The 13,889-nt window shown below is 39.4% G+C and overlaps 1 long non-coding RNA gene and 1 other non-coding gene across 3 annotated transcripts in view; both read right to left on the reverse strand.

Moving 5' to 3' along the window:
• Positions 1-13,889, reverse strand: part of LOC135104902 (uncharacterized) — a 214,062-nt gene that overhangs the window by 3,721 nt on the left and 196,452 nt on the right. The window lies entirely within an intron of this gene.
• On the reverse strand, positions 1,754-1,825 carry Trnae-uuc (transfer RNA glutamic acid (anticodon UUC)). Its single transcript has one exon. It is a non-coding gene; the product is annotated as a tRNA-Glu (tRNA).

Below are 13,889 nucleotides of genomic sequence, written 5' to 3' on the forward strand. Positions count from 1 at the left end.
AGAGAGAGAGAGAGAGAGAGAGAGAGAGAGAGAGAGAGAGAGAGAGAGAGAGAGAGAGAGAGAGAGAGAGAGAGAGAGAGAGAGAGAGAGATGCCATTCATAAGTAATGTCTAGGTGCTGTAGACATGGTGGAAGTATCATGTCAGTAGTAGTAGTAGTAGTAGTAGTAGTAGTAGTGGTGGTGGTGGTGGAGGTGGAGGCATGCAGGTGAGAAGGCTTGGCTGTAGGACAGGTAACACAGGTAAAGGAGGGGTGGGAGGCAAGTACTGCTTCCTATCACTGGTACAGACGATGGTGGCCAGGTGGAGGAAGAAGGGTGTGATGAAGGAGAGAAGGATGATGAGGAGATCGAGGCGGAGGTGGAGGTGGTGGAGATGGAAGAGTTTGGGAGGTACAATCGAGGCTAATTTTCTTGTAACCTGCAACATTCACTTTCACTTCGTTGTGCTTCACTTCAGCTGTAGATCCTCTGGTCCACTCACACTCTCCTCACAGAGCCTTGTAACAAACGAAAGGATTCAAGACATCCTACAGTTTTTGAATAACATTTGGACTACATTGTTTGGCGACCAGCACCTTGTATGGGCGTTTTTTTTTTTTTTTTTGTATAGCCTGTTTGTTGCCTTAAGCCAGCGTTCCCTCCAACATAAAAAAAAAAAAAAGAATATTAGCAGATCAGAGGACGTAAGACTGAAGAACACAAAGAAAATCAGTACAGGGTACTTGACCGTACAACCCACCACCATGACCACTACCACCACTACTGCTGCTACAACAACAACAACAACAACAACAACAACAACAACAACAACGACCGCAACAACAACAACAACAACAAAAACAACAACAACAACAACGACGACCGCAACAACAACAACCGCAACAACAACAACAACAACAACAACTACTACTACTACTACTACTACTACTACTACTACTACTACTATTACTACTACTTCTACTACTACTACTACTTCTACTACTACTACTACTACAAGAACAAAAAAAATGCTGCTACTACTACTACACAATAACAACAAGAACAACAACAACCACTACTATTACCACCACCACTACTACGAGTATTACTACTGGTGCTGCTACTACTACCACCACAACTACTACCCATTCCTTGCCCTCTTTGACAAATAACCATACTCCCTTGAAATAAAAAATGAAAATCAATAAGAATAATAATAAAGATGCTGAGTGGGTGAGTGAACAATAGCAATGGTAGCGGTGCTGGAGGAGGGGCTGCGTCATGGAGGGTGTCGTGAGTGTTGCCTTCATGTCTGCACCAAGCTAAACAGGGCAAGTATTTGTGTTCTGTATTTGTCAGTCTGGTGCCGGCATACTGAACGACCTTTTTTTTTTTTCCACTTATTATTTATTTATTTATTTTTATTTTGATGTCTGGCCGGATTCCTTAACGAATAAAAAATGAATTTACAGGCACACACCCTCCTCGCCTTCATGAACACTGCCAACTAGTAATACATAACTAAATAACTAAGTAGCTCACTAACTAACTAATTAACTAACTAACTAACCAACTAACTAAATATTTAAATAACTAGCTTAGTAACTAACCAAATAGCGAACTAATTAGCTAACTGATTAACTAACTAGGTAAGTAACTTATGAACTAACTACCTAGCTAACTAACTTATCAACTAACCAGGCAAGTAACTTATACACTAACTAGCTAACTAACAAATTAGATGAAAAAAAAAAAAAATTACATCAAAAATAATTCCCATGCCGGGAATCGAACCCGGGCCTCCTGGGTGAAAGCCAGGTATCCTAGCCACTAGACCACATGGGACTATGTAAAATTGGAATCAAACACTAAATTGTAAACCTAAGCGTATGTAGAGGCGGAGCCTGATGTGCATTTCTCATAAGATGCGGTTGCGGATGATATTGTGGATGTTGAAATACTAATATTTGCAGATGTGGATGCGGTTTGCTGATTACTTTTACTTCCATATCAGCGGATGCAGATGCGGATAATTTCTACACATATCACAGTAATACAGAGTGCGCTGCATCTGCGACACAAAGCTTCAGAAAGGACAGATATATATATATATATATATATATATATATATATATATATATATATATATATATATATATATATATATATATATATATAAATATATATATATATATATATATATATATATATATATATATATATATATATATATATATATATATATATATATATATATATATATATATATATATATATATATATATATATATATATATATATATATATATATATATATATATATATATATCAAGAATATAGAAGTAGATGTAACTGAGGAAGAGGAGTACAGGGGGAAGCACAGAAGGGAAGGGCATGGGTGGAGGAAAAACTAAAGTGAATATGGTACAGGAAAATGGAATACTTATTCCCCACTACCCGTCTCTCTCTCTCTCTCTCTCTCTCTCTGTACGGCTTAAGCCTATGTAGTCTTAAGTAAGGTAACCTCGTGAGGACCGCAAGGTCTGTTGTGACCTATGTATTTATGTAACTCTCTCTCTCTCTCTCTCTCTCTCTCTCTCTCTCTCTCTCTCTCTCTCTCTCTCTCTCTCTCATTTTTCACTCCCTCCACACTCTTCCTGCTTATACTTATCCTCTCTACTTTCTCCCAGTACTCCCATCCTCCTCCTTCACTTTTTCTTCACCTCCTTGCCCCATGTACCCTCCTTCCCTCGTTACGAACTCCTTCTCCCTTCCTCCCTCTACTCCACAGTACGTCCCTTCCTTCCATGTTTCTTTCCTCTCCCTTTCTCCTTCGTCTTGCCTCAAACCTTCCTCTCCTCTCCTTATCTGTCCAAGATAAAGGGATCTCGCTCTCTCCCCCTCACTGATAGCATACCATTCACTCTCCATGCTTCCCCTCTCTCTCTCTCTCTCTCTCTCTCTCTCTCTCTCTCTCTCTCTCTCTCTCTCTCTCTCTCTCTCTCTCTCTCTCTCTCTCTCTCTCTCGTATAATTGCATTCTCATTTTCAGTCGTCTCATTCTATTTAGCAATCATCAAGATCGTTCTTACTCACTCTTACACTTCATCTTTCGTTAATTTTCACACTCACTCACGCTTGCGTTCTCTCTCACCCAATTTGACTCACTCAATCTCACTCTCAGCCAGTCTCCCTCACTCGTCTTTGCACGCAAACTGATTCGCCTCCTACGCGGAGGCGGAGAAGGAGCTTCTATTATTCGAAAATTCGGCTGCAGATATAGATGCGGATCTTTAGTTGTTTTAAAACGTGGATGTGGATAGTAATGCTGGTAGTATTTTTACTGCGGATGCTTCGGTAAGGCGGATATCCGATATATCACTACTCCAGACCATAGTCTCTGAAGCGGTTGCTGATTATATATCAGTATAGATGCCAGCTGTGGCATTTTAAGTTACAAGTTATCATGTGACAAAGATCATTAATGGGTGAAGTAGCCATTACCTAAATCCCGTGCAAAGAAGGTAAAATTTTGTATTATTATATATGAGGGATATGTTGAGAAATATGGTCGAATGGAATTTAAGGAAAAATATATTTTTATGTTGATGAATGAAAACATACTGAAAAAAAAATATCAAAAATTGAGAGAAAATAAAATTAATTGAATCGCTAAATATTGATATGCGAGTATTGACATAATACATATAGAGACAGAGATTGTGAAATGAAGAATATTAATGTAGTATTTGAAGAAAACTATAGATTGATGAGTGAACATACATATAATGAATTTTGAGAAAAAAAATGCATTTTATGAGACTGGTGGATAAGGAGAATTCAGAGAAGGAAATATACGTAAATTGATGATGAATGAAGAAATATTGATTAAAATCTGATGAAATCATATATATATATATATATATATATATATATATATATATATATATATATATATATATATATATATATATATATATATATATATATATATATATATATATATATATATATATAATATGTGAGGAGTAATATGTGAAAAGTATGAGATGACTGAATTTGATGAATGCTGATGAATTTTTAGAAGTTTATACGCAGTATTGATAGATGTGTGAGGATTAATTTGTGTTGAAAAAAAAAATGTATGAGTTGATTGACTCTGATAAATGACTATATATTTGAAATGTAGGAGGAACTGAAATTGATGCAGTTATAAGTTGAAAATACATTATGTGAATTATTTGAGAGGCAAAATTATGGATGGAATTAACGACCGAGTAAGGAGGAGATGAAAATATATGACAGCAAAAAATGTACATTGAAGGCTAATATAGTGAATGAAGAAAGGGCTGAGTAAGCACGAGGTATCGATAAATGAAGATAAGAAATTGAGAGATTATTTTATAATTTATAATGTTAGAGACTGACGTATCAGATATAACTGATCTTTGTTTACGTGAAGTCTTGCGCCTAAAGGAACTTGCACACATCGTGCCAGCCTTGGGCCAGTGTCGTGTGCAAGTTATTTCTAACTTAATGTCAAGTTGTTTTCCTAGCCAAAAATGAAATGAATAATGGGTTATTATGCAACTTCCTGTCTGGAGACTCGTCGAGCCGGCAATAGCATGTACGAAAATGTTCAAGTTATACAAGAGGATAGTGATGGACCACTAGAAAAAAAGTGCGAAGAAATATAATTGTGCTTATTCAACTCAAAAGAATAAAGAGCAGTGGGATGTGAGTGAAATTATCTTTATGCATATGTTTGTAAAAGTAGATGTTTACGAATATACATATATATATATATATATATATATATATATATATATATATATATATATATATATATATATATATATATATATATATATATATATATATATATATATATGATGGACGCCGGCCTAGGAAAAAAAAAAAGCCCACTGAGATGCCGGTCTCCGAATAGGGTCCGAAGCGGTAGTAAAAAATTGAAGGAAAAGTGTCATGAAACCTCCCTCTTCAAGGAGTTCAAGTCAAAGGAAGGTGGAAATACAGAAGCAGGCAGAGAGTTCCAGAATTTAACAGAGAAAGGGATGAATGACTGAGAATACTGGTCAACTCTTACATTAGAGAGGTGGACAGAATAGGGGTGAGAGAAAGAAGAAAGTCTTGTGCAGCGAGGCCGCGGGAGGAGGGGAGGCATGCGGTTAGCAAGATCAGAAGAGCAGTTAGCATCAAAATAGCGCTAGAAGATAGCTAGAGATGCAACACTGCGGCAATGAAAAAGAGGCTGAAGACAGTCAGTTAGAGGAGAGGAGTTGATGAGACGAAAAACTTCTGATTCCACTCTATCTAAAAGAACGGTATGAGTGGAACCCCCCCAGACATGTGAAGCATACTCCATACATGGACAGATAAGACCCTTGTACAGAGTTAGCAGCTGGAGGGGCTGAGAAAAACTGGCGGAGACATCTCAGAACACCTAACTTCATAGAAGCTGTTTTAGCTAGAGATGAGATGTGAAGTTTCCTGTTTAGATTATAAAAAAAAGACAGTTGAATGTCGTTGAAGAAGAGGGGATAGTTGTCTGGAAGGTCGTGTCAAGATGATGGATGAAGAAATTGAGTTTTTGAGGTACTGAACAATACCAAGTTTGTTCTGCCCCATTCAGAATTTTAGAGAGATCAGAAGTCAGGCGTTCTGTGGCTTCCCTATAATGTTGATGAATAGATAATGATAGATATGTAAACAGAAAGTACTGGTAAGATGTTGAAAAGTGTTGATGTCGTTGTGTACAGTTGAGAAATTAATATATTGAGGTCGCAAATATTATGTTGTTTGAAGAGGTGAGATGTACTGAAGTACACAGGAACCACTCCAAGTCATCATTGAGCTGATAAGCAAATGAAAATCCCACATGATAAATATTTGGCGCACTATATTCTTAAGTTATGGTGACGTTGAAAAGTGATGCTCCCTATGAGCACCGTTGTGTATGGTGTATATTTCACATGGTCCATATATGATATTCTTCTTTTTTATACATATCGGCAAGATAAGTGAGTTCACGAAAGTTATATTGGTTAAAAAATATTACAAAGCTAACGATGAATTAACGCTTGATGTTGCATTGAAAAAAAGGTTATCAGATACATTTAGTGGTGTAATAGTGATTATACTAGTATATATATAGTGTACCTTCTTGTCCTAATATGAAAAAAAGATACACTACATATATACTAGTATATATATATATATATATATATATATATATATATATATATATATATATATATATATATATATATATATATATATATATATATATATATATATATATATATATATATATATATATATATATATATATATAATCGGAAGGGCTAAAGGTGACACAAGAAGACTAAATTGTCTGAAGATGATATAATTTCAATGGAGGAGGTAGTAGACACCTGCCGAAACGATAATTACTCCCAGTGAAGTCTAAAGCACTGTTCAGAGGGTGCTGTGAACTTATCATTAAACCCAGCTGTGACTTCACTGAACGTTTTCCTTTGTGTCTCACAACACAAGGCGGCAGTCACAGCCTGCCCTCTAAAGACAACTCTCTTCCTCCACACAAAACTACAAGCACTTATAACACACACACCCTTCACTCAAAAATTTCAAAATCATCATGGCGACTCCTACACCAGCCTCGGAGTCCCCATCTGGGGAGGGGATCATAAATGTCCCAAGGTCAGACATGCTTTCTGTCGACGACCCTAAGTGTCTTGACACCTCCCTCAACTTTTTCTTCATTAACTTCTGCAACATTTGCGGTGTAAGATCTAATTTTCAATCTGTAGAACACCACCTCTCCTCTTCTAAACCTCATCTTTTCCTCACTGAAACTCAGGTGTCTGAGGCAACTGACAGTAGCCCCTTTTCTGTTCCCTCCTACTTTCTCTATCCTCATTTTCGATCCAAAGCTGGATGCTGCGTTTATGTGCGCAATGACTTAACCTGCTCTCGTGCCCACGCTCTTGAATCTTCCGAGTTTTCCACCATCTGGCTACGACTACAGAGTCACTCTCAAACTAAATTTATCTGTGCTGTATACCTTTCACCTAACTCCTCTGACTATAAGAAATTCTTTGACTACTTAACTTCCAAAGTGGAGCACATTCTCTTCCTCTTCCCTTTTGCAGAGATCTCCATTCTTGGAGACTTCAATGTTCACCACCAGCTTTGGCTTTCCTCTCCCTTCACTGACCATCCTGGTGAACTAGCCTACAACTTTGCTATCCTCCATGACCTAGAGCAATTGGTGCAACACCCTACTCGTATTCCTGACCGTCTTGGAGATACGCCCAACATTCTTGACCTTTTCCTGACCTCTAATCCTTCTGCTTATGCTGTCACCCTTTCTTCCCCGTTGGGCTCTTCCGATCACAATCTCATATCTTTATCTTGTCCTATCACTCCAATCCCTCCTCAGGATCTCCCTAAGCGAAGGTGCCTCTGGCGTTTTGCCTCTGCTAGTTGGGGGGACCTGAGGAGGTATTTTGCTGATTTTCCTTGGAATGACAACCGCTTCCGTGTCAGAGACCCGTCTTTGTGTGCTGAGCGCATAACAGAGGTGATAGTGTCTGGCATGGAGGCATACATTCCTCACTCTTTTTCTCGTCCTAAACCTTCTAAACCTTGGTTTAACACAGCTTGTCCTCGTGCTATACATGATAGAGAGGTGGCCCACAAAAGGTACTTAAGCCTTCCATCACCAGAATCTCATACACTTTATATTTCTGCCCGGAACCATGCCAAGTCTGTTCTCCAACTATCCAAAAGCTCCTTCATTAACAGAAAGTGTCAAAACCTTTCAAGATCTAATTCCCCTCGTGACTTCTGGCATCTAGCCAAAAATATCTAAAATAACTTTGCTTCTTCTCCTCTCCCTCCTTTATTTCAACCAGATGGCACCACTGCTATCACATCTATTTTTAAAGCTGAACTCTTCGCTCAGACCTTTGTTAAAAACGCTACCTTGGACGATTCTGGGCTTGTTCCTCCATCTCCTCCACCCTCTGACTACTTCACGCCACCTATTAAAATTTTTCGCAATGATGTTTTCCATGCCCTCGCTGGCCTAAACCCTCGGAAGGCTTATGGACCTGATGGGGTCCCTCCCCACAGTTTCTCCGAAACTGTGCCTCCGTGCTTGCACCTTGCCTAGCCAAACTCTTTCAGCTTTGTCTGTCAACATCTACATTTCCTTCTTGCTGGAAGTTTGCCTACATTCAACCTGTTCCTAAAAAGGGTGACCGTTCTAATCCCTCAAACTACCGTCCTATTGCTTTAATTTCCTGCCTATCTAAAGTTTTTGAATCTATCCTCAACAGGAAGATTCTTAAACATTTATCACTTCACAACCTTTTATTTGATCGCCAGTACGGGTCCCGTCAAGGCCGCTTTACTGGTGATCTTCTGGCTTTCCTTACTGAGTCTTGGTCATCCTCTTTTAGAGATTTTGGTGAAACTTTTGCTGTTGCCTTAGACATATCAAAAGCTTTTGATAGATTCTGGCACAAAGCTCTGATTTCCAAACTACCCTCCTACGGCTTTTATCCTTCTTCTCTTCATCTCAAGTTTTCTTTCTGATCGTTCTTTGCTGCTGTGGTAGACGGTCACTTTTCTTCTCCTAAATCTATTAACAGTGGTGTTCCTCAGGGTTCTCTGTCCTGTCACCCACTCTCTTCTTATTATTCATTAATGATCTAAACCAAACTTATCCTATCCACTCCTAGGCTGATGATACCACCCCACACTTTTCCATGTCTTTTCATAGACGTCCAACCCTTCAGGAGGTAAACATTACACGCAGGGAAGCCACAGAACGCTTGACTTCTGATCTTTCTAAAATTTCTGATATAGGCAGAGCAAACTTGGTATTGTGCAATGCCTCAAAAACTCAATTCCTCCATCTATCAACTCGACACAACCTTCCAAACAACTATCCCCTCTTCTTCAATGACACTCAACTGTCCCTTTCTTCTACACTGAACATCCTCGGTCTGTCCTTTACTTATAATCTGAACTGGAAACTTCACATTTCATCTCTAGCTAAAACAGCTTCTATGAAGTTAGGTGTTCTGAGACGTCTCCGCCAGTTTTTCTCACCCTCCCAGCTGCTAACTCTGTACAAGGGCCTTATCCGTCTATGTATTGAGTATGCTTCCCATGTATGGGGGGGTTCCACTCATACTTCTCTTCTAGACAGGGTGGAATCAAAAGCTTTTCGTCTCATCAACTCCTCTCCTCCAACTGACTGTCTTCAGCCTCTCTCTCACCGCCGCAATGTTGCATCTCTAGCTGTCTTCTACCGCTATTTTCATGCTAACTGCTCTTCTGATCTTGCTAACTGCATGCGTCCCCTCCTCCCGCGGCCTCGCTGCACAAGACTTTCTTCTTTCTCTCACCCCTGTTCTGTCCACCTCTCTAACACAAGAGTTAACCAGTATTCTCAATGATTCATCCCTTTCTCTGGTAAACTCTGGAACTCCCTGTCTGCTTCTGTATATCCACCTTCCTATGACTTGAATTCCTTCAAGAGGGAGGTTTCAAGACACTTATTCATCAATTTTTGACTACTGCTTTGACCCTTTTATGGGACTGGCATTTCAGTGGACATTTTTTTTATTGGATTTTTGTTGCCCTTGGCCAGTGTCCTCCTACATAAGAAAAAAAAAAAAAAACAAGGAAAATGACGATGGAATCACAATGAGAATATTGAGAGTTTATATAACAGGGTTGGCATAAAAAAAAAAAAAAGAAATCCTAAGAGTGTATTTTTATAATATTTTACACATCAAAATTTATTTCTATATCATGTTGATAAATAAAGTGTATGTATGTACATAAATATAAAAAAAATTTTTAAAGTAGTCAAGTCTGATCCGTTCATTTCCTGTATAGTACAAGTTAACACAGGCTTTGTCCAAAAGGACCAATCTGTATCAGCATGACTTAAACAAGTGTTTAATCTTCATTAATAGAAAGTGTCAAAATCTTCCAAGATCTAATTTTCCTCGTGACTTCTGGCACCAAGCCATAAACATCTCCAATAACTTTGCTTATTCATCTTTCCTTCCTAGAGAACGGACGTGTTTAGTGAGCAGTGACCTGGCGCTATAGCTGGCTAGTGTAGACATGGCGAGTTGTGTTGCTGACTCGTCTGGTTGTGTTAGTTCTCCTGTTCTCGCGGCCTCCGTTGCGAAGGTCTCAGAGGTGGAGGCTGAGTTCCATCGAAGGATCTCGGAGGTGCAGGCTGAGTTTCGTGAGAGGATCTTAGACCTACTGCGCTGAGTTCTGTGAGAGGATCTCAGTACCTGAGGGAGGATCGTGCCCCGCCGTCACTTTACCTAGTAAGGCGACGGAGGAGCAGTGGTCGGTTGAGGGCAGGAGGAGGGGAGAAGTGTCCGGAACGGTCGGAGGAGTGAGAGAGGGAGAGATATGTGTATGTTGGAGGGTCAGGTCATGCTGAGATGGGCGAGTAGAAGATGGAGTGGAGGCCGAGATGAGAAGATTAAAAGTAAATGTAGATCAGTTGTATAAATATTTCGTTGATAAATTACATACAGGATAGTTAGCAAACATCCCTTATGAAGCAATAAGATCACAGAAAAATGACCCTAAATGGATGACTGTTAGGCTAAAATACTACATAGGGCGGAAGAGAAGTATAAATAGAATTAAAGGCAGGGGAAGAGGTTTTAAAGCCACAGTATAATTTATTAGTTAGAACAGTCAGGAGGTTAACGAGGAAAGCTAAAAACAATCATGAATTAAAGGTAACCTGCCAGGTGAAGACGGACCCCAAGGGATTTTACCAGGTATATAGGACGAAGAATAGAGAAACAATGGGTCCTTTAAAGGCAGCAGATGGGGAGCTTCTGGAGAGGAGATTAGTAAAATTCTGAACGAGTATTTTTTAACTGTCTTCACCCAGGAAAACAAGCAAGAAATGCCGAATAGTGAGCAGATGTTTAGAGCAGATGAGAATGAGAAGCTGACAGATATTATCATAATTAAGGAGAGAGTGAAACAGAAGATGAATAGGGTAAAAACGTTCAAGACACCAGGACCAGATGAAAAGTATCCCAGAGTACTTAAGGAATGCAAAGAACCGTTAGCTTCTGTCTTTAGGAAATCACTTGAGTCAGGTGAGGTACCAGTAATGTGGAGGCAGGCGAATGTAGTACCCATCTTTAAGGAAGGAGATAAAACTTTAACTTTTTAATTATAGACCTGTCAGCTTAACTTCTGTTGTGGGTAAAATAATGGAGTCAGTAATATCGAAGAACATTAGGGAGCATTTAGACAAACACAACTTTATAAATCAGTCACAGCATGGCTTCCCGAAGGGGAAGTCTTGCCTTTACGAGGCGACAGATAATGGTGATAGATATGACATCCTGTATCTGGATTTTAGTAAAGCGTCTGACAAGGTACCCCATCAGAGGCTCCTGAGAAAGGTTAGGGCACACGGGATAGATGAAGTGTTAGACTAGATAAAGTCGTGGCTAAGCGACAGACGACAGGAAGTTGTAATAAACGGCTCTAAATCCGAGTGGGTTTATGTAATTCGTGGAGTGCCACAAGGATCAGTATTAGAGCCATTATTTTTTTTTAACATATATCAATGACTTGGATAGTGGAATTAGTAGTGATGTTAGCAAATTTCCGAATGACACGAAGATAAGTAGATTAATTAAGTCAGAATCGGATGCCATCGCCTTGCAGGCAGATTTGGATAGCATGAACGAATGGACAGACAGATGGCAAATGCAGTTTTAATATCAACAAATGCAAAGTACTTAGCATAGGTAGAGGAAACCCACACAGCAGGTACACAATAGACAATGAAGCTCTGGTAGGTTCAGGGTACGAGAAAGATTTAGGAGTTATAGTTAGCTCTGAACTCCGTCTAAGAAAGCAATGCATAGAGGCCAGAAACAGGGCAAATAGGGTATTAGGATTAATTTTTAGGAGTGTTAAAAGTAGAAGTCCCGAAGTATTATTAAAGTTATATTTGGCGCTGGTCAGACCTCATCTAGACTACGCTGTGCAGTTCTGGTCCTCGCATTACAGGAAAGATATAAGTCTATTAGAATCAGTACAGAAGAGAATGACTAAAAGGATACAGGGGATGTGGCGTATTCCTTACGAAGCGAGATTGAAGCTGTTAAATTTACATTATTTAGAGAGATGTAGGTTAAGAGGGGACCTGATAGAAGTCTTTAAGTGGTATAAGGGTTATAACAAGGGGGACGTAAGCAAAATTCTTAGGATCAGTAACCAGTATAGAACAAGAAATAACGGGTTCAAGCTTGAAAAATGTAAGCTTAAAAAGAGATAGGAAGGAATTAGTTCTCAAACAGAGTGGTAGATGAATGGAACAGACTCAGTTATCATGTTGTTAGTGCTGAGTCATTAGGGAGCTTTAAGAAAAGATTACACAGATTTATGGATGGGGATGATAAGTGGAAATAGGTAGGTATATTTCATACAGGGACTGCCACACGTAGGCCTGACGGCTCCTTGCAGCTTCTCTTATTTCTTATGTTCTTATTTCAAACTGATGGTACCATTACTATCACATCTATCTCTAAAGCTGAAGTCTTCGCTCAAACTTTGCTAAAAACTCTATCTTGGATGATTCAGGGCTTGTTCCTCCCTCTCCTCCACCCTCTGACTACTTCATGCTACCTATTAAAATTCTTCGCAATGATGTTTTCCATGCCCTTGCTGGCCTAAACCCTCGGAAGACTTATGGACCTGATGGGGTCCCTCCTACTGTTCTCCAAAACTGTGCCTCCGTGCTTGCACCTTGCCTATTCAAACTCTTTCAGCTCTGTCTGTCAACATCTACCTTTCCTTTTTGCTGGAAGTTTGCCTAAATTCAGCCTGTTCCTAAAAATGGTGACAATTCTAGTCCCTCAAACTACCGTCCTATTGCTTTAATTTCCTGGCTGTCACTTCATAATCTTCTATCTGATCACCATTATGGGTTCCGTCAAGGCTGCCCTACTGCTGATCTGGCTTTCCTTACTGAGTCTTGGTCATCTTCTTTTAGGGATTTTGGTGAAATTTTTGATGTTGCTTTGGATACATCAAAAGCTTTTAATAGAGTCTGGCACAAAGCTTTGATTTACAAACTAACCTCCTACGGCTTCTATTCTTCTCTCTGTAACTTCAAGTTTCCTTTCTGACCGTTCAATTGCTGCTGTGGTAGACGGTCACTGTTCTTCTCCTAAATCTATTAACAGTGGTGTTCCTCAGGATTCTGTCCTGTCACCTACTCTTTTCCTATTATTCATCAATGATCTTCTAAACCAAACTTCTTGTCCTATCCACTCTTACGTTGATGATACCGCCCTGCACTTTCCCACGTCTTTTCGTAGTCGTCCAACCCTTCAGGAAGTAAACAGTTTACGCAGGGAAGTCACAGAGCGCCTGACTTCTGATCTCTCTAAAATTTCTGATTGGGGCAGAACAAACTCAATATTGTTCAATGCCTCAAAAACATAATTCCTCCATCTATCAACTCGACACAACATTCTAGACAACTATCGCCTCTTCTTTAATTACACTCAACTGTATCCATCTTCTACCCTGAACATCCTTGGTCTGTCCTTTATTTATAATTTAAACTGGAAACTTCACATCTCATCTCTAGCTAAAACAGCTTCTGTGAAGTTAGGTGTTCTGAGTCATCTCTGCCAGTTTTTCTCACCCCCCTACCTGCTAACTCTGTACAGGGGCCTTATCCGTCCATGTATGGAGTATGCTTCACATGTATGTACCGCTCTTTCAGATAGAGTGTAATCAAAAGGTTTTCGTCTCATCAACTCCTCTCTTCTAACTGACTGTCTTCAGCCTCTTTCTTA

This window comes from Scylla paramamosain, chromosome 11 (assembly GCF_035594125.1).
Source record: "Scylla paramamosain isolate STU-SP2022 chromosome 11, ASM3559412v1, whole genome shotgun sequence".
Taxonomy (NCBI): Eukaryota; Metazoa; Arthropoda; class Malacostraca; order Decapoda; family Portunidae; genus Scylla; species Scylla paramamosain.